Source organism: Stegodyphus dumicola, chromosome 7 (genome assembly GCF_044657685.1).
Source record: "Stegodyphus dumicola isolate Sdum_Otavi_A_Nest chromosome 7, ASM4465768v1".
Taxonomy (NCBI): domain Eukaryota; kingdom Metazoa; phylum Arthropoda; class Arachnida; order Araneae; family Eresidae; genus Stegodyphus; species Stegodyphus dumicola.
In genome coordinates, this window is record NC_140774.1 from 14917852 (window position 1) to 14944286 (window position 26435).

The window sequence follows — 26435 nt, forward strand, 5'->3', positions numbered from 1 at the left end:
GCTTAACACTGGTAGTTCCGTTCGAATTTCGAATCCTGCGAATGGACTGGCTGCATGGGCATTCTCCATGCGTAACGTGTATACGAGCCAGTTCTCTTACAAAATCTTCCACAAAGGCATTTCTTCCTTTAAGCAGATAGCCTCCGAGACTTTGTTGTCGTTCAGTAAAGCATAAGATAATTAACTTTCTAATTTAATCTGTGTTACTAAGCAATAAAGGAATAAAAACAATGAAAGCAATAAAATCAGTTCTTAGAATATTTTTCCGGATATAACACTGATTGATTTAAATAAAAAAAATTATGTACACACGACATGACTTCCTTGTACAACCTATTATATTATACACATTTTTACTGCACTTCATTTCAACTTGACCTTCATTTAAACTTCATTTAAACTTGATAAATAGAAAATTTATCTCCTCGATTTATTTTAACTTAATTAACCGATGTCTCAAGGCAAGTTATGAATGACATCAAAAACTGTAGATTTTGAAATTAAATGCCCCGGTCCATTATTGTGGTACGGCAGTCAAACTTAGAATTATATTTTATCATAACGAACTTTGCAAAATATCAGAACGAGGAAACCCCTATTAGATGTTACATTTAGTTAAGTATCCAAAATTAATATTTTAAGTTTGGCATTTCCCAAATATGAATATTTCGTAATTTAAAACGCTTTTTTTAGCGGAGGTATATGACTATGATTAACGATTGCGAAAATGAAGGCCAGGAAAAGAAGATAGGTGTATATTTTCGCGCAATATGCTGCCTAAAACTAATCAGTTATAGGTAAGAAATAAGAAATTTAGAACCAAATCCACAAAGACATGAAATGAAATTCAAAACTAGTAAAATACGAAATTCCCTATAAGTATGTAAGAAATAGTCGAAGTCCAACCAATAGTCATGAAGTTAGAAGAATTATTTATAGTTCTTATATTTTAAATTCAAAAACTATAAAAAATACATATAAAGAGGAATGCAATCAAAATCTGATTCAGCGGTATCAAGAGGAGGTAGATCAGATTCAATTGAAGACATTTCTCTAGAAAAATCCCTGTATTTCTGTTCACGCAAAATTCGTTTTTTCATAATGCGAGAAACATCCATACATGGATATGTACATACAGATTCTCCATCATTTATTAATTTTTCAAAAACACGTGGAGATTACATTTGGTGGCAATGATTTGAAAGGTAATACGGCCAAAAAATTAGTTGTGTGACTCTAATGCTAAAAAAATTAAAATTAAAAAAGGAAGGTTAAAAAAATACTGATGGACAACATCTGGAGGAATAAAGAAGAATGAAATAATAAACTTCGAATTCCAAAGTTAATTGTTTTTTTACATATACCAAAAAGTATTGGATTTGCTTTAACTACGGCTATCCAGAAAAGGGTGAAACCATCAAATGAAAAACCACGAAAATGCGAGCTACTAGTGTTCAGCGATCTTACCCATGCTGTGTGTGTGCGTGTGATTATGGCAAAGCCTCGAGAGCTATCTGCCTAAGGGAAGGGATGCCTTCGTGGAGGACTTTCTAAGGGAAACTGGCTCGTAAACACGTTACACATGGGTAAAACCACGAAAATGCCCATGCAGCCAGCCCGTTCGCGGGATTCGAACCTCGGACCGAACTACCAGTGTTCAGCGACTTTACCGCTCGGCCGCTGGTGGGCCCCCTTACCCATGCTGAGCCCGCGATCGGCGGAGTAGTTAAGACCTCTGAACATTAGTTGTTAGGCCCAAGCTCAAAGTTCAATGACCAGACTGGTTGTTTGGTAATTTTTACAGTTTCCTCATACGTAACTGAATACAAGCTAGTTTCTTAGAATGCGCTTGATGAAGGTAGCTTTGCCTTGTAGCAGATAACGCTAGTATGCTTTAAATACTCCTAATTTTATGATGACTGTCAACGGTGAACCTATAGCAGTGAAATAATTTTGTCGTTTGTCCTTTGAATGATTGCGTGCGATTTATTCATATAAAATTTCTTTTGGAAGTTTTATGGTGACTCAATAAGACAATAAGCAACATATTTCTCTGATATTTTGCAATGCACCAGTCAGGGTATTTCTGTAAATAGCAAGTTGGAGCCCATTTTCGGAGCTATTTGGATCACCATTTCCTAGGAATATATCAACGTAAGAGCTAAGATACGTAAAATTAATTAATGATTTACAGTTAATGGATAATAAACAGTACTCTGTCTGCCTGTAATGTAATAATTAATATATGCATTTGGAGTTAACATGGCGGTAATGTTATAAAAAATATGTTTATCTGGAATGATATAGCAATATAATGACAGCTACACATTCATGTCGAATAGTGTAACAGAACCAGAACTGTTATTTTATTTCCTTTGATATCTTTTCCATATTGAAGGTGTAAATCTGCCTCATTCAAAAGTCTTTGCAATATTTTTACAAATCCTTGGAATATTTTTAAAACATTATTTACATACAGTACAAAGATACGCGTATAAAAAATACTTCATGTTCAATTATTCATTAATTTATGAATTTTTAGACAACACATAAGAGTTTAAAATGAACCCGATCCCTTTAAAAACATACTACTTCTAAAAGGCCTCTGAATTTTTCATAGTTTGAAAAATTAAAGATAAGCTTGCGGGAATTCCGGCATACTTTAATGAAATGCTGTGAAACGCGTCAGCGTAAAATTGGGAATTTCTTTGAAGCTGCGAATAATATGAGGCATCCGAAAACTTTTAACAGGACCAAAAATGTTCGGAGTACTTTATAAATAGATATGATGTATCAATTCTTATACTATCGAATATTTAAATGAAATCCTTTCTTTTTTGGAGTTTCTTTTTCGTTTATGTATTTCTTTCCTTTTTTGGTACATGTACACTCTGAAAAAGAAAAAAAAGTGTGGCAGTTAAATATTTTCTGTTCTACTGCGCCGAATGACAAATTTAACTTGTGTTTCTCATACGCTTGACTTATCCTATATATTAGATGTATGTATAGCATTGTTCTAACATAGGTATTTTAACACAAAGTCAGACTTTTCCTGAAACAGCATATCTATCTTTCTGATATTTTGACTAGTCTAATTGTACCTAAATATTAAATCTTGTAAAATTTGGTCAAAACTTTTATCTGGAGACATTTTTTCAGTTTCCGCCGAGAATAATTCACTGAGCAAAACTCTTAATTTACAGTAACCTATTTTTCTTTCATTTTTTCACTGTGCACAAGCGGAAAAAATGTGAATCGTTCAATCTTTCAAATAATTTTAACGAAGTGCGTAAACCAAATTTCGCATTATTATAGCTTGTACCAAGTATGTCAAATTACAAAATGCACTAATATATAAATTTACGTATATTTTGCGAAATTTCGAATAAAGAACTCTTAATTTTTTGCAGGTATGCTTAGCAATCATCTACTTTAAGGTGATGGTAAAAATTTATAGGTTATAATTCAAAGTAAACTTAAAACACAAATTTTAAAAACAAATCAGGAAATAGCCGTGCATTTTATTTAGATTGAAACTAAATTTCGGACTGTGAAATAAGGAATTAAGTAAGTTTAATAGACATGAGATATTAATAAATTTATACCAAATTCAATTAAAAATTAAGAAGCTAACATTGTATGGCTAAAAAAAAAAGACTTTTAAAAACGACTTGTGCCATTTTTGCAAAATTTGGCATAACTTGAGTCGTAGAATGGAAAAAAACATAGGTATGCGCCATTTCAGAAAAGTCCGATTTTGTGTAAAAAAATATCTATGTTAGAACAATGCTATGTATAAATCTAACAAATATCTTACATCTCTCTTTCGAGATGTGTAAAACGCGTTAAATTTCCTCAAATGGCCTAGTAGAACGGGAGATATAGAATTGTCTTCATTTTTTTGTGCAAGGTGTATGTTAGTTTTAACTATATAAATTGTGATATTAATACGAAAATACGGTTTTTATTGGAAATTTATTTAGAAGTCATTTGTTAACATTCTGGTTTTATTTCTCTCCCTTTGGATTTTATTTTTCTATTACTAATAAAAGGATTATACTTATTTCTTCGGAGAATTTTTAATTATGGAAATATAGATTAGACGCATTTTATGTTTTGTCTAAACTAAAGCCAAGTCTTGATTAACCTGGTTGCAGAATACCTGGGTTTTATTTTAAAAGGAAATTTAAGTTTTTTTTTGTGGTAAGATAGAAAATTTACAGTCGCAAACCACGACTATCACCATAAAAAGGGAAAACGTTTAACTGAAAATACAAAAAGGAGACAAAAGCTCTTGGAACCACAGGTAGTGATAGCAAATGACGTCTACAAGCTCCATTAAAAAGGTTCTTTTTCAAAAATATTGTCCTTTAATGCCATTCGTAACTTAATTTCTTCATTTTTAATAAAGTTATTTGCCGTGTATTTTTAATACTGATTTAATTTACATAATTTAATGAGTTTATTCTAAAGATTAAACTGCTTGAAAAACAGAAGTAAATTGTTAACGTTGTTTTTCTGCTGATTAATATATTGATTATTGTTTTCCCCTGTGGTTTTTTAAACTAAATTTTTAATCCTAATTGCACTGTTTTTCAATCAGAATGAATGTTTTGTATTAAAAAGTGATATACATTTTTTTAATTATCTACTGTAAATATGCGTTTTGGAACATCTGAAATTTCTTTTAAATACATACATGAAAAAAGGTCAGAACATAAAATTCAAAATAAAATTATCACTAATTAACTACCAACATTCCAGAAATTACATGTCTTATTGTTCTGCACAAATGGACACAAAATCTACACGCTACCCCAATGAATGGTAATTCGATATAACACGATACTGACACCTCCCCTAACCCTCTTAAAAAGACGCTAAATTTACGATAATTCATTTGAAAGAAAGCAAAATTAATAAACTATTAACGGCTTCAAGCGCACTCTTTTTCACTAAAAACTAAGACAGTTCTTATTTGCCTAATTTTCCTCCTGGTAGTAATGCTTCTGACGGCGGTGCAATGTCTGATTTGAATTTGACAAGCATTGTCTTGGTGCTTAAAAATTAAAATTTAGGTTTAATTAAGTACAGTTGACGGTAAATGGAGACACCATCAATCTACTAATATTTTAGGTGGTTTTGTCTAGCGTTCTAGCAACAGGAAATATATCAAATAACATTGTGTAAGGTATTATGTCACTCAGAGCATGATTTATAGAACTATTATATTATTTCAGGTATTCAAATTACTTTACAACAAAACATACGCTTAGAACGTTGCTCATTACAAATACACTTTACAAATTGAATTTTAGAAACATATTTTGCGGGGCATCGAAGTACAGTAGCAGTGCAGAAAGTTAGACTTCTGAAAACAAGCTAAGTAAATATCGTTACGAATTTTGCACATATATAGATTATTTTAGTGCAGTTGTATGTGAAATTGTATTTTTCTGTGTAATGCAAATCGAAAAATTTAAAGAGAGAAGCGCTGCCGGAAAAATAAGAATTCAGGGGCAAGAGCATTTAACATTGAGTAAATGGGTATCTCGGTAATTTGAAGATAACGATTTTGGCAACTTTGTCAACAAATTTGGCGATAAATTGCCGAACTTGGCAACCATTTGGCCGCATTTTGCTCCGGTCACTCTATCACCGTAATTATTTGTAAAAAACTAACGCTCGTGTATGGCAATGTAACCCACTTTTCAACTAAAGATCTGAATTAACTCCCGAGGCGGCATCTTACAGCTCCAGGGAGTTGTTGCCGCTAGATAGTAGAGGACATGGGACACATGCCTTCTTACCTCTGGAAGTCAGTAGGCGTCTCCGTCCTCTGTCACCTGTATCGCTGTAATAAGTATTGAAATTGAATAAATGTAATTGACCACTGTGTTAGCTGTAACCTAATTCCCCCCTAATATTGCTTTACAGTAATTTCGAGAAACAGAAAGTACTAGAAATATCTCGGCGGTCGGTTGAAAAATATGTAAGGCCGGAGAGACAGCATCTATTCTTAGTTGTTGTTTAGTTGTTATAGTTGCGAGTAGTTAATTCAGCGTGAGATCGGATTAGCTTTCTCTTTAGATGCGTTTTCCATTGCATTGTGTTTAACGTTCTTAGTAGTTTGAAGTGTAATTACTGATTGTACTGTGCGATACTGTGAAAACTGGTAGGAATATTTCTATGGAAAATTCGAGATGTCTGAAATATTTGCTTTGCTAAAAATAAATTTTATTAACCTGTATTCGGACCTGCGTGGATTGAATCTGTTACGAATCCGTACGCACGCAGCAATATTAAATTCTCACAGTTTGTTGAACTGTCTGTAGGAAGAATGGAGACGAAAAGCGATAAATGCTTTTTCTAGGAAACTAAAACTTGATGCAATCAAGAGACTAGAAAAAAGAAAGACAATACAGAAGTTAGTTGACGACTTTCGCGTTGGACGGGTGACAGAAAGAGACTGTAAAAAGAAGTGAATAGAAGCAGAAAAATGTGCTGCAACTGTTACGGAGTGTGGACTGAAATAAAGAAAAACTTTGAAAAATGTGATTTTGAAAAAGTGAAGTTTTGTGCGTTTGGTTTACACAGTTCAGGCCATAGACTTACTCGATGATGAAATATACGAAAAAGCATGGGCAAAAGGATCTTTTTTTTATCCGAATACGATGAGGGTTTGTATCAACATATTTATTTTAAAATCATCTAGATATAACCATTGCTCACAAAGAACTTTATTTGGACCTTTCTGGATCACGAATAATATTTAAGCAAAGAAAAGTTTTCATGATGAAGTAAATGAAAGACATTTGATTCTGGACAATACTAGAGAAAATGAAAATGTCTTAATCCTGTTCTAAGTACGGAAAATGTTTCGTAGCTTAAGACACTCAAAGGAATTACTGAACTCGGAAATTTGATGTTTCCTCCCGTTAAACCTTTAAAACACTTTTGTCGAAACTGTGTAGGGTTTCTGGATTTTAAGGTAAACAAATACTATAATCCTCTAACCATTTATTATTTCTTTGTTAATAGTAAAGTTACTAGTTTAGTCATCTAATGTTGTTCAATGATTAGACAATTAAAAATCATTTGCGATGCCAATAATTAATATGTTTTTCTTAGACGGAAGCCTCTATTCTTTCAATTCGATATTTTTAAATACTTACATAGAAAGATTTGAGTTAATATTCAGGCAATAAGAAGAAATAAGTAATTCATTAGTTAACAGTTTCTAATTTAAGAAAATAAAAAATTCGGCTTATACACATTATTCACAAACGTCCTTACGCTCTCTTTGTTTTCGCAACCGTTGGTTATAGACATGTACTTTCAAGTACAGGATTACAGAAGGTGTTTACTTATTTTTAGGAAAAACATTTTTACATAAACAAGTAAAATAAAAAAAAATATTTTGTAATAAAAATTTCTGGCAACAGTTTATTATTTGAAATTAGAAATCCCATCTGTTACGTTTGAATTTATTCTTTTTTCAAAAAATCCTCCTGTAAAAAATGTTGTGGATTGAAGGATCTGTTTTTTCGCTTTCTGGAAAAAAAAATTCTATTCTGTTATTCAAAAACGTTGTAAAATGCCTGTTATTAAAATTTCTAGCTGTAAAATAACCAAAATTAATCTGAAAGGCAAAAACCGTCAATCGTTATTTCTACACGGAAAGAAGATTCTAAACGAATGCTCGAAAAATTACATTCTGTTTCCAAGTATTCTGTTCCGTTAAAGTTAAATTGGGTAACAAGAGAGCCTCCGCCGACGTAGAAATCACTTTCGATTCTTTAAACTCACCTGTAGCAATGATAAATTTATATATATATATAAAATTAAAGTGCCCTACTCAGGCCTACCTTATTCAAAATTTGATGTCTCTAGGTTACCGCTCATTTTTCACAATACGAGAATCATACATATACAATTACTATAAATAAGTATTTGGACACCCATGCAAATGACGATATCCGTAGTCCTAAGGTACGTCACGGACTCCCCCGGTATATATCGTGTAGGAAACAGCATCGGCTTTAGGCGCATGCAAGATGCCTCACAGTTCGGAGCTCTCTCATTTCGGGAAAGGTATAATTATCGGGTATCGAAAATGTGGCCGACCTTAGGAACATATCTAGGGATCTGAAGTATCCAAAATCGACAGTGGCCTATGTTATTAAGAAGTGGAAGGTGAGCGGTGATTGTCGGCATGTGCCCCTAGTCGGCAGACCAACGAAACTGGGAGATAGAGACCGACGAGTGCTGTCCAGAGAAATTCGGAAGAACCGCACCCAACCGATGGCCCTCATCCGCTAAGAGTTTCAACAGGCATTCGGGAGTATTGTTTCAATGAATACCATCCGTAAGGAAGCACATCTGCTTAGTTTTCATGGCCGTGCTGCTGCCCATAAGCCTTTGATCACAAAGTCCAACCGCGCTGCTCGGTTAATGTGGTGCAAAGCCCATCGAAATTGGAGCGTAGATCAGTGGAAACTGGTTCTTTGGTGTTACGAATCAAGGTTCACCCTTTACCGTTCGGATGGCAGGGTGTGGGTCTGGCGTCTACCTGGAGAACGTCTCCTGCCAGAATGCATTGTGCCAACAGTCAAGTTCGGCGGAGGTGGAATTATGGTCTGGAGGTGTTTCTCCTGGTATGGGCTGGGACCTTTGGTCCCCATTCATGGTAAGCTCAACTCCGATGCCTACTGCTCTATTTTGAATGACAATGTGCTTTCTACGTTGTGGCAGATTTACGGGTTGGACCCCTGTTACTTTCAGGACGACAATGCCAGTTGTCATGTTTTGACGTTAAACAAGGCTTGGTATGGTGCCAATGGAGTTCATCGAATGGACTGGCCTGCGCAGAGTCCAGACCTGAACCCTGTCGAGAATCTCTGGGACGGGTTGCATCGCCGAATTCAGGGGTGCACTACCCGTGCAAAATCGGTGAAGTAATTTCTATGTCTTTTCCAAGCCGAGTGGAAGAAAATACCACTAGCTGTCATACAAAGACTTGTAGAAATTATGCCCCGGAGGGTCCATTCTGTAATTACCTCTCGTGGAGGCTCTATCAACTATTGATTTTGAATATAGTTAGTTTTTCTTTTCTATCACAGGTGTCCAAATACTTATTGGTAGTCAGTGTATTAATGTAGATTCTTCATTATTTAATTTCTTTAAATATAATGCAGGTTTCTAATATTTTGTGGCAATAGTTTGAAAAGTGAAATACCGTTTCATAGTGGACGCAAAATGCCAAAACGAAATTAATTGCCCTTCTGGGAAAATTGACCCTTAGGGCTAAACAGATTTAAAACTTAAAAAAGCTAAAAACACTTACGTTTATGACATTTTTTGCCGAGGCATGCAGCTCAACGCGGAACAATTTGTAGACGATGGATGAACGAAAACAATTGATCAGGAGATAAATGGAAATACATTGTGACCCTGGGTTAAGCATAGAATCCTATGCTTCATCAAAGGTCACTGTAAGTGACTGCAACAAAAAAAAAAAAAAAAAAAAAAAATTATTGCCGAAAACGAGGAACACAATTGTAGAAGCCTGGTTCCGTCAATGCAAAGAAAGGTTCATTAAGGATTTTGTGATTCTCGCTTGATTCTTTGACATTTGGAAATTTAAAATATGAAAAGTGGGAAACAATGTTAAAACCAACTCAACGTACTATCAAGAGAAAGCTTTATGTCTGATATGTACAAAAGGAATTCCATTTCTTTATCCCAGTGATTTTCAAAGAATGAAACTTACCGGGGCAAAGCAACGAGTCATTCCTTTAAAGGTACCATTGCATTCCTTGAAAAAATAAAGACTGATACATGTGTATTGCATATTAACCTTTTTATTGTTTTTCTCCAAAATCCCTGTCGTTTCACTGATGAACTATTTTACATTTCGTCTCTTGAAAAGAGCTGCTTCTAAGCGCAAACCCACCAGGATTGATAGACGTCAGAAGTAGTGGAAAAGACTGGAAATGGATGCTTTTGAAATTTTACGAAAAGCCCTTCTATTATGAAAATCGTGATGAATATTTATAGTAAAAAAGCACTATTGGATCGAACATTTAAAAAATTGCTCTTTATATTTTAAGTATAAATCAAACGGCCTCGAAATCTAAAAATATGTAAACTCCCTCTGTATTTTAAATGACGCTAATATTAATATCTGGGCTTTTTAAAATTAAAAAAAATCAATTTCATAAGTATTAGAAAATGAAATTTTTTATACTTTTTAAACTTTTTTTAACTTCGTTTTTATATACTTTTAACTTTGTTTTTTTATACTTTTTAAACTTTTTTAACTTTGTTTTTTTATACTTTTTAAACTTTTTTAACTTTGTTTTTATATGCTTTTAACTTTGTTTTTATATACTTTTTAACTTTGTTTTTTATATTTTTTAAAACGTTTAACTTTGTTTTTTTTAAACTTTTTATACCTTTTTTTTTAACTTTTTCCTCCGTTACTCATACTTAAGTCCAATAAACATTTGTAATTACAAAAAATTAAACAAAAATAGAGAGACTGTCATTCGACAAAACCTGGCCGAGATATTTAATTAGAAATTTGGGGATTATATTCCGAAAGCGTATGCAGAAGGAATGGCGGAATGTTTTCATTTGTATGTAAGTTTGGAGTTCTAGAAAAAAGTGCTGGCATACTTCAGTATTGGCATTCGTAATATGCTCATTTGTAATATTGTGATGAATGTTATATTATTAAGTTATGATTCTAAAGCAATAAAGTTCACGAGAATATTAATAATGTATTCCTATGGTTTGAGAACTTAAGAATTATTAAAATATTATCTGAACATATAATTTCAACAAAATTATAAATTTCATTAAATCACAGAAGCCTCTCATTGCATTTATTTAACAAGAAAAATCAAACTCGAAAGATTAAAGTTTTTAATCGACACTGGATTGGGGGATATCTGAAGGACACTAGATTGGGCGATAATTTGGGATATCTGAAGGAATGACTCCAGATATCCCAAATTTTCCATATGGAGTCAATGTTTGTCACACAGGATATGACTGTGTTTAAATTTTACATTGTATTTTAAAAGTTTCTTAGATCCCTATGCATTACATTCCTCTAGGTAGCATTTCCTTAAAATACTTTCAGCCCTCGTTAAATTTCAAATTAAAGATGGAAAAGAAAAAGATGTTAATACGTCAGGTCCATAAATAAAACATTCGGTAGTACCGTGTATATAGTATGAATGCCCAATGATGATTTTCTGTTTTGATGATTTTCCGTATATAGTATGAATAAAATTAAAATATACGTGTAATATACCGTATTTATGCGAATCTAATGCGCCATCGAATCTAATGCGCATCCCCATTTTAAAACTTTAAATAATAAAAAAATTGTTTGTCGGCGAATGTAATGCGCATCAATGGTATGAGGAATTTATTGAATCTTATTTTATACAACAATGGATTTGTATATAAACTATCAATCAATGGTATGATAATTTTATTTAAATTTAGATACCATATTTTATACAACAATGGATTTATACATAAAGTAACAGAACATAGAATTTACCTATTAGTGGGCTATTGTTATGTGAAACAATCATTGTTAATTACCACTACCGTATATACGGTACATATCGTAAAGTATGAACATGAAATAAATGGTAACATTTTAATCTAGCTAACAGTTTCTACAATCAGTGATTAATAGTAAACGTCTTTATTCACTATTTTGATGATAACTTTTTTAGTCCCCTTCTCCGTAATGGTGTAGTTACGAGGCATATCAAACCAAATTAGCGTCTCGTCAGCGTTGCCAATTTGCCCCATTGAAAAATTCTTTTCCTTCCGAATTGTGACCTACCGCTTCCGAAGTGTGATATACCGCTAAAATGTTAGCAGTTTTCCTTCAAAATCTGCAGGAAGCTTTTGGCATATTGTTGTACGGCGTCTTAGAAATAAGCCCATCCGCTTCATAAACCGATCCACCCATCGACGGCTAGCTTTAAACTCTCGTTTCGGTATTCCAAGAACTTCAGCCTCCTCTTTTGCGTTATTTCTTATAGTGTCGCTAGTCACAGGTTGTCCATTCTTCCTCCTTTCACGTACAAATTCCAAAACTTTTTCTTCAATTTTAGGGTGTCTTCCTTTGCGAGGGCCAGTGAATTTCTTTCTACTAGTTTTAGTTGCAAACAGTGCCAATTTCTGTTGCCGCCACAAGCGAACATTGCTCTCAGCTACGTTGAACTCTCTCCCAGCCTTTCTATTGCCATTTCTTTCAAGATAAAGAATTACTTTACGTTTGAAAGTAGCGCCATATGACATTCTTCTCTGCTTGCCCTCCATTTCGTGACTACGTACTCTGCAGTATGCAATAATGTGTCAACGATAAATGTAACGGTAAATGTAGTCGAGAAATACAGTAATCCATTGTTACGATTTAAATTCGGTTGACGTCATCGGCGAACTGCTGACGTCATCGGCGAACTTTGCACTCGAATCTAATGCGCCATCGAATCTAATGCGCACCCCCAATTTTGAGTACTACATTTGGCCAAAAACGATGCGCATTAGATTCGCGTAAATACGGTACGTGTAATTAATAGTATTTCAGCTATAATGTATCTCATTTCATTGAACATTAAAATCAAAGCAAATTATTATAGTTAATGAATAATTAACATCCATTTCAATACCAAATAGTTAAAATTTTATTATAGTATTAATTTAATAAATTCTGTTTTAAATATCTGATACAGAACGTACTAGAATTCCAAATTCTTCATATTTATGACTAATTTTGGATGGATTTTGGGGCTAGATTACGTTACCTTATAAGTACAGATTACCTCCGAGGATACATATCTATCTATAGAGGGTTGCCGTTGTGGAAGAATTTTATAAAGGAGGGGATTATTTGTTTTATTTAATTGCTGCAAAACGCATATTAAACTGTGGGAAAGGCACCAGAGCTATGTGAATATGGAGGATGTTCTAAGTATATTTAGTTCGCATGCGAAAAGAACAATAACCTGACGCGGCTTGCGTGTTGAATCGCTGGTAATCTATCCCAGTAGAGATCTTTATCTACTCAGTATAGCCTATCTCTTAAGTCTTTTAATACTGCAAGCTGCTGGGGCGAGTTAGATAAAGCCGAAGACTACTGATAATTGTACAACCTACTCTGTTACTCATGATTTAATATTAATTCAGGAGCAGTGATTTTACGTTATGGGATGGAGTATCTTTGATTTATTAGATTGTTTCAGCTATAATTTACAATTAAAAACTTGAAGTTCTAAAGTCCTTAAGAAAACGCAAGCATAGTGTTCTCTTCTAAGATATCAGACTAGCGGCTCTAATGATTATCTATTATTAATTAAATTTAATATTTTATTAGTGTCCCTTTTTCTTTCCCCGTCTCGGGTTTATTTATACTAAATCAATATTCCAGGCAACTGATTTTTACCATATAATTCTTATTGACAGGACATTATTCTTTAAATATAATTCGTAATTTGAGAGCTCATACTAAAAAATTAGACATTATGTATATTGAACTACAAAGACATAATCTGATGTTTAAAACTGCAAGAAGGTATTTTTATGTTTCATTCAATATTGCTCACTATTATTATATCTGAGAAAGAAATTTACGGAATGTAAGTATATATAATTATAATTCTTCTAGTTATTTATTAGTTATTCCTTTACTTTATAACTGATTATTATCTTTATACAAGTAAATAAATAATAATGATTTTATTAATAAAGGCAATTTTTACATCTGTATATTATTATTTATTTTTTATCTCTAAAATGTATGGTGGTAATTAAATGCACATACACACACATATATACATATGTTACCGTGAAAGACCACCGAAATCTGCAGTATGTCGACATTCTCCGGTGAAAGTCAATAATCACATTGTCGCTTGGTGTATCCGTATTTCTCACTTTCACCAGCAAATGTCGACATTAACCAGACACTGATGGTGAAATTTTGAATAATTTTTTTTTTGTTTTACGTTTTTGAATCATATTTTCTATTAACACGTTTTGATATATGTCAAAATAGAAGAAAGGTAAAATAAGGGAACATGTAAATTAACTGTTGAACTGAGTACAAGCGAACAATAAATGAGAGAAGAAAATAACACCAATAATAAACTTACTTAATTATGGGATTGACATTATACAACTTCTTTTATTGTAACAACTTAAACTGTAATGATACTTTGAATTGCAAAAGAGTCCCTTGCTGTTACCTGGCTTCGAATCCAGGCGAAAGGGCTGGCTGCATGAGCGTTTTCGTGGTTTACCCTATGCGTAACGCGTATACGAGCCAGTTTACTTTAGATAGAGAACCTGATAAGGAACCTGAACCATAATAAACTAAACCAAACCAAACCTTGCTTTTACGATGCTTTTCTGCCTGTCTTCTCCTTTTGGCCTCCACACGAGTATATGTATGCTTGTTAACTTACACTGGTTATGGTCCAAATGTGTAAGAATATGAACAAATATTCGATCTTTTAAGGGCGTGTTTCATATTTATTGACATTCTCGTATTTTGGTCTTTCATGGTAACATATACATGAAATAACTTCCATGCTAAAAACATATGTTGATGCATTAGCGGTAGTTGCATTCATGGGCAAGTTAACACATTTTTTTCATTTACTGAGTAGCTCATTTTTAACTCGAATTATATAACACTAATCGTTCTTCACTGTTATAACAATTAATTTTGACTGAGTAAAAAAAAACGCAGTAGCAGAAAGCAAGCAAGTTAACAGGAGGGAAGCGAGATAGAGAAGGCGACATATATATATAAGACGAATAGGTGATGTAGAAAGATTTAGTTACCGATATCTGCCTTGTCTACTATTAGGTTTCAGTTCCCGACGCTGAAACTGTTATTAATAGGAGCGTTATGTAAGTATCTGCGTCAAGAACATTATATAAGAACCACGCGAGGAATATTATATAAGAACATTATATAAGAACCACGCGAGGAATTCGATGTGATGTATTTCAGAAAGACTTATCCTCAGCGTTTACTATTTCAGGATGGAAAGACAATATAATCCCCAAAAATAAAGAGTTTAAGGAATATTGCAAATTAAAATTAAAATTTTTATTTACTTACATTTCATCTTATATTCATAAGTTTATATATTTACAGTAATTAACAGAAATGCGTTACAGGCATAAAGAAAGTTCCCATTTATGTTCCTATATAGTCCCTATGATTTTAGATAAGGATGTAAAGGATGTCACGTGATTCTCTACATTGAAGAACAGCTGACAGAATAGAAATGGCCTTGTCACAGGCTCAAGCGATGTGGCAGCTAAATGTCAGTCCTACTGTCGTTGATGAACTACAGAAGCATATTTTTGGCAAATGCACATTTTCGAGATGAAACATTTGAGGTACACCACCGGTGATAACTCTTGAGAACCGTTTCCTGACTCATTCAGTTAGTAAACAACAAAGAACGGCGGTGTCTCAGTTTGTTGCAGATGATTCTGTAAACACAAAAGAAGAATATCTGTGTCTGGTGTGAGGAGGAGATTGCATATGGATAAGATAATGTACCAAAAGACACACTGTCTGTATTCCATTCACTCTTTCACATAGGGCAGAGTAACAAGAGCTTGTCAAGTCTCAGTATCCTTCACAGATTTGTCTCCAGGTGTTACCTACAGTGCAATCTGAACAAAAGTGAGGAATAAAATGCAGCGAGATAGTCGAAAACTGTTGGACGTGTCGTCTGGAGAGGGCATGGAGCTAGTCGAACGTTGTTGAATATGATATGCCTATAGAGATGGAAATATCCTCGTTCGGGCACGCATCAGTTATTCAATCACACTGGCCTATATTTGTTTCCTGTGGATTTCCTGCTGCTCAAACATGTAGGAATGGCATCCTCAATCATTAGGTAAGATCTAATGTGGCCGCAGTTGGTCATAACCCTTTTTCAATGGACGGTAATACCCGTTTTCATATTGCATGTAATCACCCAATATCTTTAAGAAACGTGTATTCAACATTGAATTGAAAGGCAAACTGATCACCAAATCTCAATCCAATTTAGAATATAAGGATTAAGCGGTAGCTGCTTTATGTCTCCTTCCAACATGCTTAAATGAACTGCAGCGTTTTAACGAATAAGCTCTAATGTGTTGTGTAATATAACTTTAATGTGTTATCTTCAGACATGACTGAAGAGCGGAGAGGCAATTATATATTCAAGCAAGAGGAAAATATGTTACGTATTAAAACTGCTCTTCTTTATTTCAGGGAAAACACGTTTACTCAATATTTCATTAAATCTTGTGTTTTTTTTATCAACATATTTTGTTTTTCTTTCCGGAAGTGTAAGAAAAGTAACCTTTGTAGCAGGTAATAAGTAATTCCGTGTTCTACACTATCTGGTCAGTATAATTAGTCAGTATGTGAAACCTCTGCTTGTATTAATGTTTTATTGTATTTTATTTCCCGAATGATGCCTAAAATAAAGAACTTTATTAGCTAGCCATGATTACAGCTACGTTTTTACATATCAGTCCCATCATCATGTTCTAATTAACCACATGGTTCGTCACATATATAAAGTGATTAGCTTCTGCGTGCAAAAACTTCAGAGAGGATTAAGTCACTGAAAACCTTATTCATCTGAGGATCGGGATCAAGTATTAATGCTCCAACTGTAACATAAATCTGACATAGGCGTCGCATTTAATCAGGGATGTTTTGAAATATTCACAGCCTTTCTCAGACGCACACAGCTTCGCAGATACCTGTGGCATGATCCTCTTCACTGTTACCGAGTGCGTCGTACACCAGACCTTTCATGTGATCTCAGAAGAAGGTATCCAAGAAGGATAAGTACAGCGGTCGTGCAGGCCAATGGATGAGACAAACATATCTGATGCATTATTGTCTTTTGAAAGTCAGAAATCAAATGGCTTGGTATTACTGTACAGTCATTATATTTTTTATGCTGGAGACGAGGCAAGATATGTGCTTATTAAGTGATCCCCCCATAATGCTGTATTAAACGCTAACATGAAACCGGTGTTAATTATGAAAAACCTTCTCTGGTGATGTATGCCTTATCTAGAATAAGACGGAAGTAGGGAAGAAGGAGAACGCCACATACTGTTTCAAATGCAATTGATCCATACTACATCAATAATGCAAGCATCATATTCCTGAGAGTAATTTGAGGAAGACAGAAGTGAGTAACGATTGCTGTTATGCTAACGCTTGGATTGTCTTCTGTATAACGAAGCACCAACTCTTCGACTTCAAGAAGGTTTGCCTTTCTTCCCCAATTAATGGCACATCTGTCATAAAAGCTCATTCCATATAATCTTTGATGTAGCCGTGCAAAATCTGGTAGTTCAGAATACGCCTCATCATTTAACACTTTCGGTACAGGAGCTTAGGTTAATGTGACACATTCCATCATACTGCATCTGCAGATAGTTTTGGAATGAGTTTTTTGCTGTTCGGACGTTTTACTAGTTCCCTTTCATTTCTCTCGATTGCGTATCTGACCCAGCACTACTATCTATTCCTAATTCATCTAAGTAACTTGCATATTCAAGAAGTTTGTACATGCTTTAGCGAATCACTGTGTACATGTATGCCATTGATATCTAAATGCATATTAGCAATAAAATACATTGGATTTAATATATAGATTATTATATATATATATAGATAGATAAAATATAGATAATATATAGATAAAATATATATTGTAGTTAACATTTTATTATTTTGAAAAATATACTTGTAAAAATAAGTGATATTTTAGAATTATGTTTTTCTTCTCACAAATAAAATGTGTACATAATAAACTTAACACTGGTAATTCAGTTGCATCTCTCAAGTTGATGTGAAACATAAGTGATTTTTCTGTATAGCTTGGATCCTCGGTTTGTTCTTATGCAAAGCCGTGGCGTATCTTCAAGGAGTGTCTGTCTGCGCTTCAGTCAACACTTTAGTGTCAATTTCAGTGGATAGGTAAATAATATATCTTTATTAATACAAGCAAACATTTCCTATCAATGTGTAGATAATTAAATCTATGTTTATGTAATAAATTTTGAAAAATTAGAATGCTCTTCCAGAATTAATATAAGAAGCTTCGGGAAATCCATGTTAGATGAAATTTAAATGCTTTTTAGGAGATAAGGCTAGGTATTAGAGGATTGAAGATTAAGAAGAAATTCATATGTGAACAAAATTTTGAATGTATAAAAAAGATGCATATTTGATATTATCAATGGTCTGCGAAAAATTAAAGACGAAGTGGGAAAATTAATATAATACCGAATGAGCAAGCAGAGTTTATCAGAAGACAAATTAGAAGTCTAAAATTAGTTATTACTAAATTTATGTAAGGTTCGGGTGTGTATTTGTATGCAACTTGGGGTACTGTGGGCCGGTTAAAAGGATATAAAGTACTACACAGAAATAAATTCAGCATTTCAATGGAAAAAATTGCACATCGGTTTGAGGACATTGAGCTACTGTCATGTACCATACGTTCATAAGGTAGTTTTGTTGACAGTTTTCTTTTCCTTAAGATTAAATCAATGGAAAGGTGGTAGATTAGAGTGCGGATGTGTACGGATGAAGATTTCGAGATTGCTCTCAAAAATGTGTCATGAGCTAGTACAGCATTTCGAACGACAGAAATATCGAATAGTTCAGTCCTTGACGTAAGTAAACTCAGCGTTAGATGATCTGTATCTTGTCCTACGCATGAGTATAAACCAACGACACGCAACAAGTAAAACCATAGTTCTCATGCAACATTCTAATGGACGCCGATATCGGTGCATTTAGAGAGAGAGAAGAACACAGTCATCCATGGTTTCATTTGGTGAGGCATAATATGCTTCGTATAAAGATATCTTGTTTAAGACGTATGTCCACGTCTTCAGGGAGTTCAATCACTGGTGGCCGCTATCGTATAGACATTTTCTTTCTTGAATAAGTCTTTTTCAGACCCTGATTGTTGTAAGCCTTGGAATTCTCTTCATAGACGACAACGCTTCACCTCTTCTTACAAGCCTTTCTTATGTCTGAGCTGTTGAAAAGTAAAAATACTTGCTGAATGTATTGGTTCGCATGCTTTGCTTTAATAGAATCCAGCACCTATGGAACGTTTTCAGTAAAGCCTGGCAGTTTGTCGCCAGATACGCATTTGCGATTTCGCGAGCCGCAATTAAATACCTATTTAAAAGGTATGCAAAAAATGTATTAAAAACTTTTTTTACAGAAATTATGTTTATTGACAACATATAAATAAAAGTACAAAATATGTGTATTGAATTTAAATATTAAAAATTAAACACATTTATTTTATTTCTCTTGATAAGTTTTAAAAATTTGGTGACAGCATTTCTCAGTAATTCTTTCGAGATGCTGGTTAGTTAATACTGATCGGTCTTTGGATTTTACGAATTTTAAAGTGGTATTTTAGGTAAAAATGACCAGCAAAGTACTTCAAAAACCTTGGTCTTACTTACACGATCTTCAAGTAAGTCAATTAATAAGGCTCCTTATTTTTTGCTTTGTATTGTGTTTACCTCAAACATTATTTAAGAACAGCTCGTATGATATGACAGCTACCTAAAATCCAATAATAATCTCTAAAATTTGTTCTCATCAACTGAGTACTAGTATGAGATGAGTTTAAGCGTGTATTAAAAATCAGACTGAAAACAAAAGGATGGTTATGTTAATGCAAAATTGCTGGATGCCAAAGATCCTTTATATCATCTTTATAAAAAAAATCTTTTTTTCTGAATCATAAAATACCATCTTCATCGACTGCAGGCGAAAATAGCGCGAATCAAAACGTAGCGGAGAAAACGACAGGCGAAAACATCGTCGTACAAAACATCGTAGGAGAAGAGAAAGCAACGAAAAAACATGGTGGTCTAAATCATTGTCGTTGAAAATATCAAGTTCAAATTAAAGCAACTGCAAATCATGGCATGACGAAAATTGCAGATATGTGAACTTCAAGCTTTTAAAGTTGCAAACTAATTAATCTTGCATAATGATTCGTAAGCTGAAGTAATATGAGGAATATTTTTACCACTATAGTTCTTAGATTAATTAATATTTTTGTTGCCAAAAATAGCAAGTAAAATCCTTTAGCATTCAAAGCTGAAAATGAGTAGAAAATCAATGCTACGTATAGGAAATTATAGAATTACAAATTTATATCTTTATGTATTAAAAGTGAATTATTCTCTTTTGCAAAGTAGTATTGGGAGTTTTTCATGCATTATTGTTCATTATATGCATTATTGTTTTTCTCTCCATGTACACAGCGATCAGGTTTCGTTTCAGGGAAATTCAGATAATAGCACAATTGACACTGCGTACCTTAAATGTTATATATATATATATATATATCATAAGATGAATTACTCTTTTAGATATTCCCGCCTTTCGTTGTGAAGCATAGAAAAAACACAAAATCACTCCTTTCCACCATGACGTACACAGACGACGTAGAACTCAGAAAGCAATTCTAATTTTGCGCTTTAAAGACAGTAGTTTTACAATTAATAAATATCGTTCAAAAACGCACAATTCGTAGCCACGAGAGAAATATTCCACAATACCAATAATTCGAGCTATCCAAAAAATACAATTGCGAAAATGAAATCAATATCTGACAAGGAAATCGCCATTATTTGTTCTATTTACCTCAAGATTCGAATTAAAAATTTCTGTTAATAAAAGAAATAATGAAAAAAAAATGTCCCTTAAGATTTGGAATGCATTTCCTAACTCTTATCCAACCATTATTAGAAAGAGAGTGGATGAGACAACATGAAATAAGGTTGTTGTGCTATTCAAGGCGTCACATTCAGATCAAGAAAATTTCAGTTCTGTTAAGATGAGAAAAAGTTCTTCATGTCTGTATTAAACGATCCAGTTTTGAACATTCGCAGTTTTGAGTATCTAAATCCATTGTATCTTGAACATTCGCAGTGCAATACTTTGCATGACTTTGCATGTGCTTGAGTTACAAACACGAAAAAAAATCTCAAAAATACAATAAAACTTTCCCATTTGAAACCGAAACCAGAGAGACTTTGTTATTCTTAATTCTGTGTTTGGGATTTTTCTCCGCCGCTCACAAAAAAGTTGTCTCTTAGTTTCTCCGAAATCATAGAGCTATACTTTTGACAGATACACTTTCGACTACCCGCGAAAGACACTACTTTCACTACACTTTCGGAGACACTATCGACAGATAGTCGAAAGTGTCTCCGAAAGTATAGAGCAGTGTCCAGTCCGCAAACACTATCCTCCGGCTGTCCTAAAGTTCCACAATTTTGTATATGTAAAAATTACTAACCTTTCCGGTCCGCGGAAAAACACTGAAATACAGGGTGTTTCGAAATTCATGGGCAAAAATTTAAGGGGTGATAGAAAATACCTAAACAAGCAATTTTCACCATGCGGCGTATGGGCGGACAGCAAGCGGTGAACCGCCAGACGGCGCTGTAATGGAAAGCATAAAGCGCGAGTTTTCTATACATCGTCATTTCTAGCGTGGATTTCAGAAGACATGTCGACATACACAAATCAGAAAACGTTAAACATGCATTTTAGGTATGCTCGTACGAATGTAAATGCTCTGGAAGCCGAAAGAAAATACAGGCAACGTTTTCCGAGAAGACACGCGCCAGACCGAAAAATGGGCGTGCGACTGCATTGGTGCCTGGAATGAGATCCTTTGTCATCGGCATGCATGATACAGGGTGTGGCAAGAGTGTGCGGACGCCACAAGTTGTAGAGGATATTCTGCAAAGAACGTTGGAAATTAGAACTGGACGGTAGAGGCCCTGCTTTTATCGCCTATTTTGGAATTGTGCCATGCCCTGGTAATTGATTTTCACAAACTATAAAAACGCTTCGCCATATAGCTGAAATAAACATAATCTTTAAAAGAGTGGAAGATCGTCCGGATATCAGCATGCCAGAGGATTCCCGTGCTGCCTTACATGAGCTCCACTCCGTTGTTCGGCGCGTATTAAGAAACACCCCTACCATGTATACAAAGTGCAAGCCTTGATACCTGCAGATTATGCCCCACGTGTCGAGTTTGCACTTTGGTTTTTGCAATAGCTTAGCAGCGCAGCCTGATTTCAGTGCACATGTGTTATTCACGGATGAATGCACCTGTACTTGTGAAGGCATTTTTAATGCGCATCTTTATCACCCCTTAAATGTTTGCCCATAAGTTTCAAGATACCCTGTATACCAGAACGTTATAAGACGGCTTGGGAAGGGACCCCTTTTATTGCATTGATTCTTGCTCTCTCGTATTTTAATTTCTTTTTTGTTGTTGTTTAGGATATTGACGAACTTATGGTGGTTTGAACAATTTCGTAAATTTTAATTAATTCATGTTCTAGAAAAGATAAATAATATTTTTCTTTCTTCCATGTTATATTTATTCCTAAGAGTGCCAACGGAATAAAATGTAATTTATATAAGAACTTCTGGAACAAAATTGATTTTCAAACAAAAACTGCTTTCAAAATGTGAATTGTTAATGAATTTCCTCCGCATGCGAGACAAATATCGAAACGATCCTTTAGGAGACGGTTTTCGTGCAAAAAATTATGCATACACGCAAAACTGAGTTTAATAAATTAAAAAATAAGGCAAGTAGCTATTTAACGGGTAAAATCTGCATATTCCCAAAAAATGCAAATATGGCGTTTCTTGACTCATTTTCAAAAGAACCTTAGGAGCTGCCGAGCGGTAAAGTCGCTGAACACTGGTAGTTAGGTATGAGGTTCAAATTTCGCAAACGGGCTGTCTGCATGAACATTTTCATGGTTTTCCCCAGCTGAATTCTAATCAGTGTTTCCTGCCTAGCCCAGCTGCAATATGCGGCGTATTCTACGACTGCGAAGTTCCTTCGCGCCGTACGTTTAGTTTTATATTTACTATACTCACTGATACGAATATATGGCAATAAAATACACAGTTTATATTGCATGTTTTAAGTCTGTTTATGTAAATATGAATCTGATAGCAATACGTTGAGAATTTTATTACTTCTGTATAACATTATACATTTCGCATACATTTTCTGTTATACATAGATTAAAATTTACGTGCATATAGTACACGATAAACAATTTTTGCTTTACATTTACAATTTAGATATTTAACTGTTGCTTAGGCTGCTTCTGCAGACACGTTTCCTATATTTATTACGTTTCGCTTTTCAAATTGTTGCCACCAAATATAATCGCCCTGCATTACATTTAAAGAAATTAAATAATGAAGAATATGCATGAATGCATGCATGTTTCTCGCATTGTGTAAAACCGAAGATACCTGAAGCCATCAAATTTTGAAAATCTTCTCTTCGAATAGGGGCATCTGGACGTCCGAATTTCGAATTTATTTTATTATCTATTTCATATTCTGTAAAACGTTAACGAATTTTTGACTAAAAACTTTCAGAGCGAGCAATGACAACACAGTACGGAAAACAACATTTTTATCTCCAGCGTGAGGAATTGTCTATCGAAAATTCTAAACATATGCTGTTTTTAAATATTCTGTGATATGGCCGTTGAATAGAATTTTATGTGGTTTAAATACGAAGGACATAATATTTAATAAATAGAGGTAACAGACAAAACACTAAAACAAAAGCCCGTTTAGGAGATATAAAATCTTAAAGCTTTCGGATTTTTTACTTTTTTATTCTATAATGCGTTTTATATAATTAAAACTTTCTTGTACGGCAAACAAGACAAGGCTATAATTATGTGAAAAGTATAAGAGATGAATTTAAATTAAGAATTGTATTTTCTTATTTTTAGTTCTTTTTTTTTTACGAAGCTGTATCTAATGACTTAAGCAAGTGGCCAGAAAATCTTTAAAACCAGCAAAATATACCTGAGCCGTATTTTTGCCTGTAGACAGACAGATGCCATTCAAATGCATGCAATAAAAGGAGTACCGTGCAAAAGAAAGTAATGAGTAAATGCAGAAAAAATTAATTGTCCTTAAAACATGGACTGGAGCTTGGAGTTATTCTAATTTCTTAAAATCATGTATAAATGTTTAATAATTGCGCATCATATTCTTAAAACGATCTCTTCTTGTAACATAACACATATCCTATAATGCTATTGGAAGTATGAATAGAAATTTTAATAGATTTTTAGGTCTAATTTTTTTAGACAAATTTTTTAAAAAGCAAGTAAAAAGATAATTAAATTCATAATTTGGCTTTCGAAATAAGTTTTTAAAAAAATCTAATTTTTCAGCATGGCGTAAAAGCCCAAAGGCGATTTTCTTTAACGTTTTGTGCGTTACCTTTATTTATAAAAATCCTGTTTTCTGCACTTAAAGCATAAAATTCAATTCAACAGCAATATCACGAAATAATTTAAAAAGAGCATATCTTATGAATTTCCGATGCACAGTCTTTTGGTAGCAACAATCTGAAAGGTTATACACCGTTTAATCGTGATTCGACACAAAATGCCAAAAATAAATTAATAGCCTTTCTGCGCTAACCCCCTTTCGGCTAATAATATTCGAAAGCAGTTTCATAAAAGTTATTAAAATTTAAAAAAATATCAAAATACATTTTAAAATTAAATTTTTAAAAGTTTCATAAATTAAAAGAACAGAACATAAATTATTAAAAATTAATTTGAAAATATATTAAATTGAGTAACTCGTCTCCACCCTTGCAAGTACAGAATACTGCAAGCCATGTTAAGAATTATTAAAATCTAACACGATGGTATACTTTTAAAATCATAATTGATTATAATAAAGCAGTAATCAATAATCAAAATGAAACCTTCTCACAAGATGAGCAAAAAGTAATTTTTGACTATTCATGCATCTGCTGAAGAAAAAGGAATTTTAAGAAAGGTTAGCGAAACAAATTTTGTAAATAAATAGGAATTTATCTCAAGAAGATCCTATTGTGGTAATTTCAAAGAACAATATTTTCATTGACGTAATTCAGGTAGCGTACGTCAGATCAAAGTACGCCACTTGAAGTCGTAAAGTAAATTGTACATGATGTCTGCAAACGTCTGTGTCAAATGAAAATGGGCATTAACAACAACCAAGGTGAACGAAATTTTGCTTTTGGCATACTTGAACTTCTTTGCTTTTGCAAATCTACAGTAATCTGCAGAATCTTGCGAATTTCACTAACTAAGGGTAGAATCAAGGTACTTAATACAGCTGAAGAAAATATCCTTACGTGTAGATTGGTTTGGTGACAATGCTGAATGCAAACATAGCTCGTAGTGATGTATAAGTGAATATTTATTTAGAGTTATAAAATCACTTCAGATTAATGACGAGGATACCATACGTGATAATAGTGGCTATTACGCTTAAAAACGAAAATTTCCTGAATGAAATAATTTCGCATCCCGATAACACAAAATTTGGTCTTTGCATTATTTTTTCTCCCAATGGATAATTTTCTAAACGTAAATACTCTCTGCTGTCGCATATCATATTAAAGTGAAACCTCAACTTATCCAACTCGTGGGGCACTTTGTCCGGGATAAAACATAACAGAGCCAAGAATATCAAGGAATTCAATAAAGAGGTAAAAGGCCTCACCCTGTAGAGAATTAAAGTTCTTGTTGGTATACTTTGCGTTAATGCATATAAAGCATCATAGCAGATAAGAGAATTGGATGTGAAAAGGCAAAATGTTACCTCTGAGAAAGTAGTTTGGATTTCTTGCAAATAGTGGATGATTCTGAAATGCGATCTTACAATGCGAATTTGCTCGTTAACCGAAAATGCATTTGATTCAAACGTCTTTACGATTCTTGTCAATTGGTTGATTGATCTAGAACAGCGATGGCACAACGCACAATATAGTATAGTTATTAAATTATTGAACGTAGGGAAGAAGAGCACAGTGAAGAAATACTGAACAAAAGAAAAAGTGTTTCTTAAAATGACGTTTTCTATTGGAATACCGAAGGAAAAAAAGTAGATACTTTCAGCTGTCTCGTCAGTCTGCAACAGCACAAAAAGACAACAAAGCAAAATAGGTAAAAACAGTATGCATGAAACTATATAACTGAGACACCTATGAAGACGTTCCTCATTAAAATTCAGCTTAGCTTTTAAAAGGAAAGATACTTGCTGTCTTTTGTAAAGCAGCAGAGTGTAAATAAAGACGCTCATTATTTCAGGGATAAGATTTGCAAACACAAATTTCCAGCCCCGTGCACTATTAATAAGAAATACGGACCACAGCGCAAAACGATAAATCAGACGTACGATCACAAATATTCCAAAAAGGTATCCGACTACTCTTTTCTTCTTTGTAAAGTTCGAGTCTTCCACA

At 33.7% G+C, this 26435-nt stretch overlaps 1 pseudogene across 1 annotated transcript in view; it reads left to right on the forward strand.

Annotated features, from left to right (window-relative positions):
* Positions 1 to 26435, forward strand: part of LOC118185076 (neuropeptide SIFamide receptor pseudogene) — a 74658-nt pseudogene that overhangs the window by 27218 nt on the left and 21005 nt on the right. The window contains exon 2 of the transcript XR_015042378.1: positions 17953 to 18052. The product of XR_015042378.1 is annotated as a neuropeptide SIFamide receptor pseudogene (transcript). The remainder of the gene's footprint in view (positions 1 to 17952; positions 18053 to 26435) is intronic.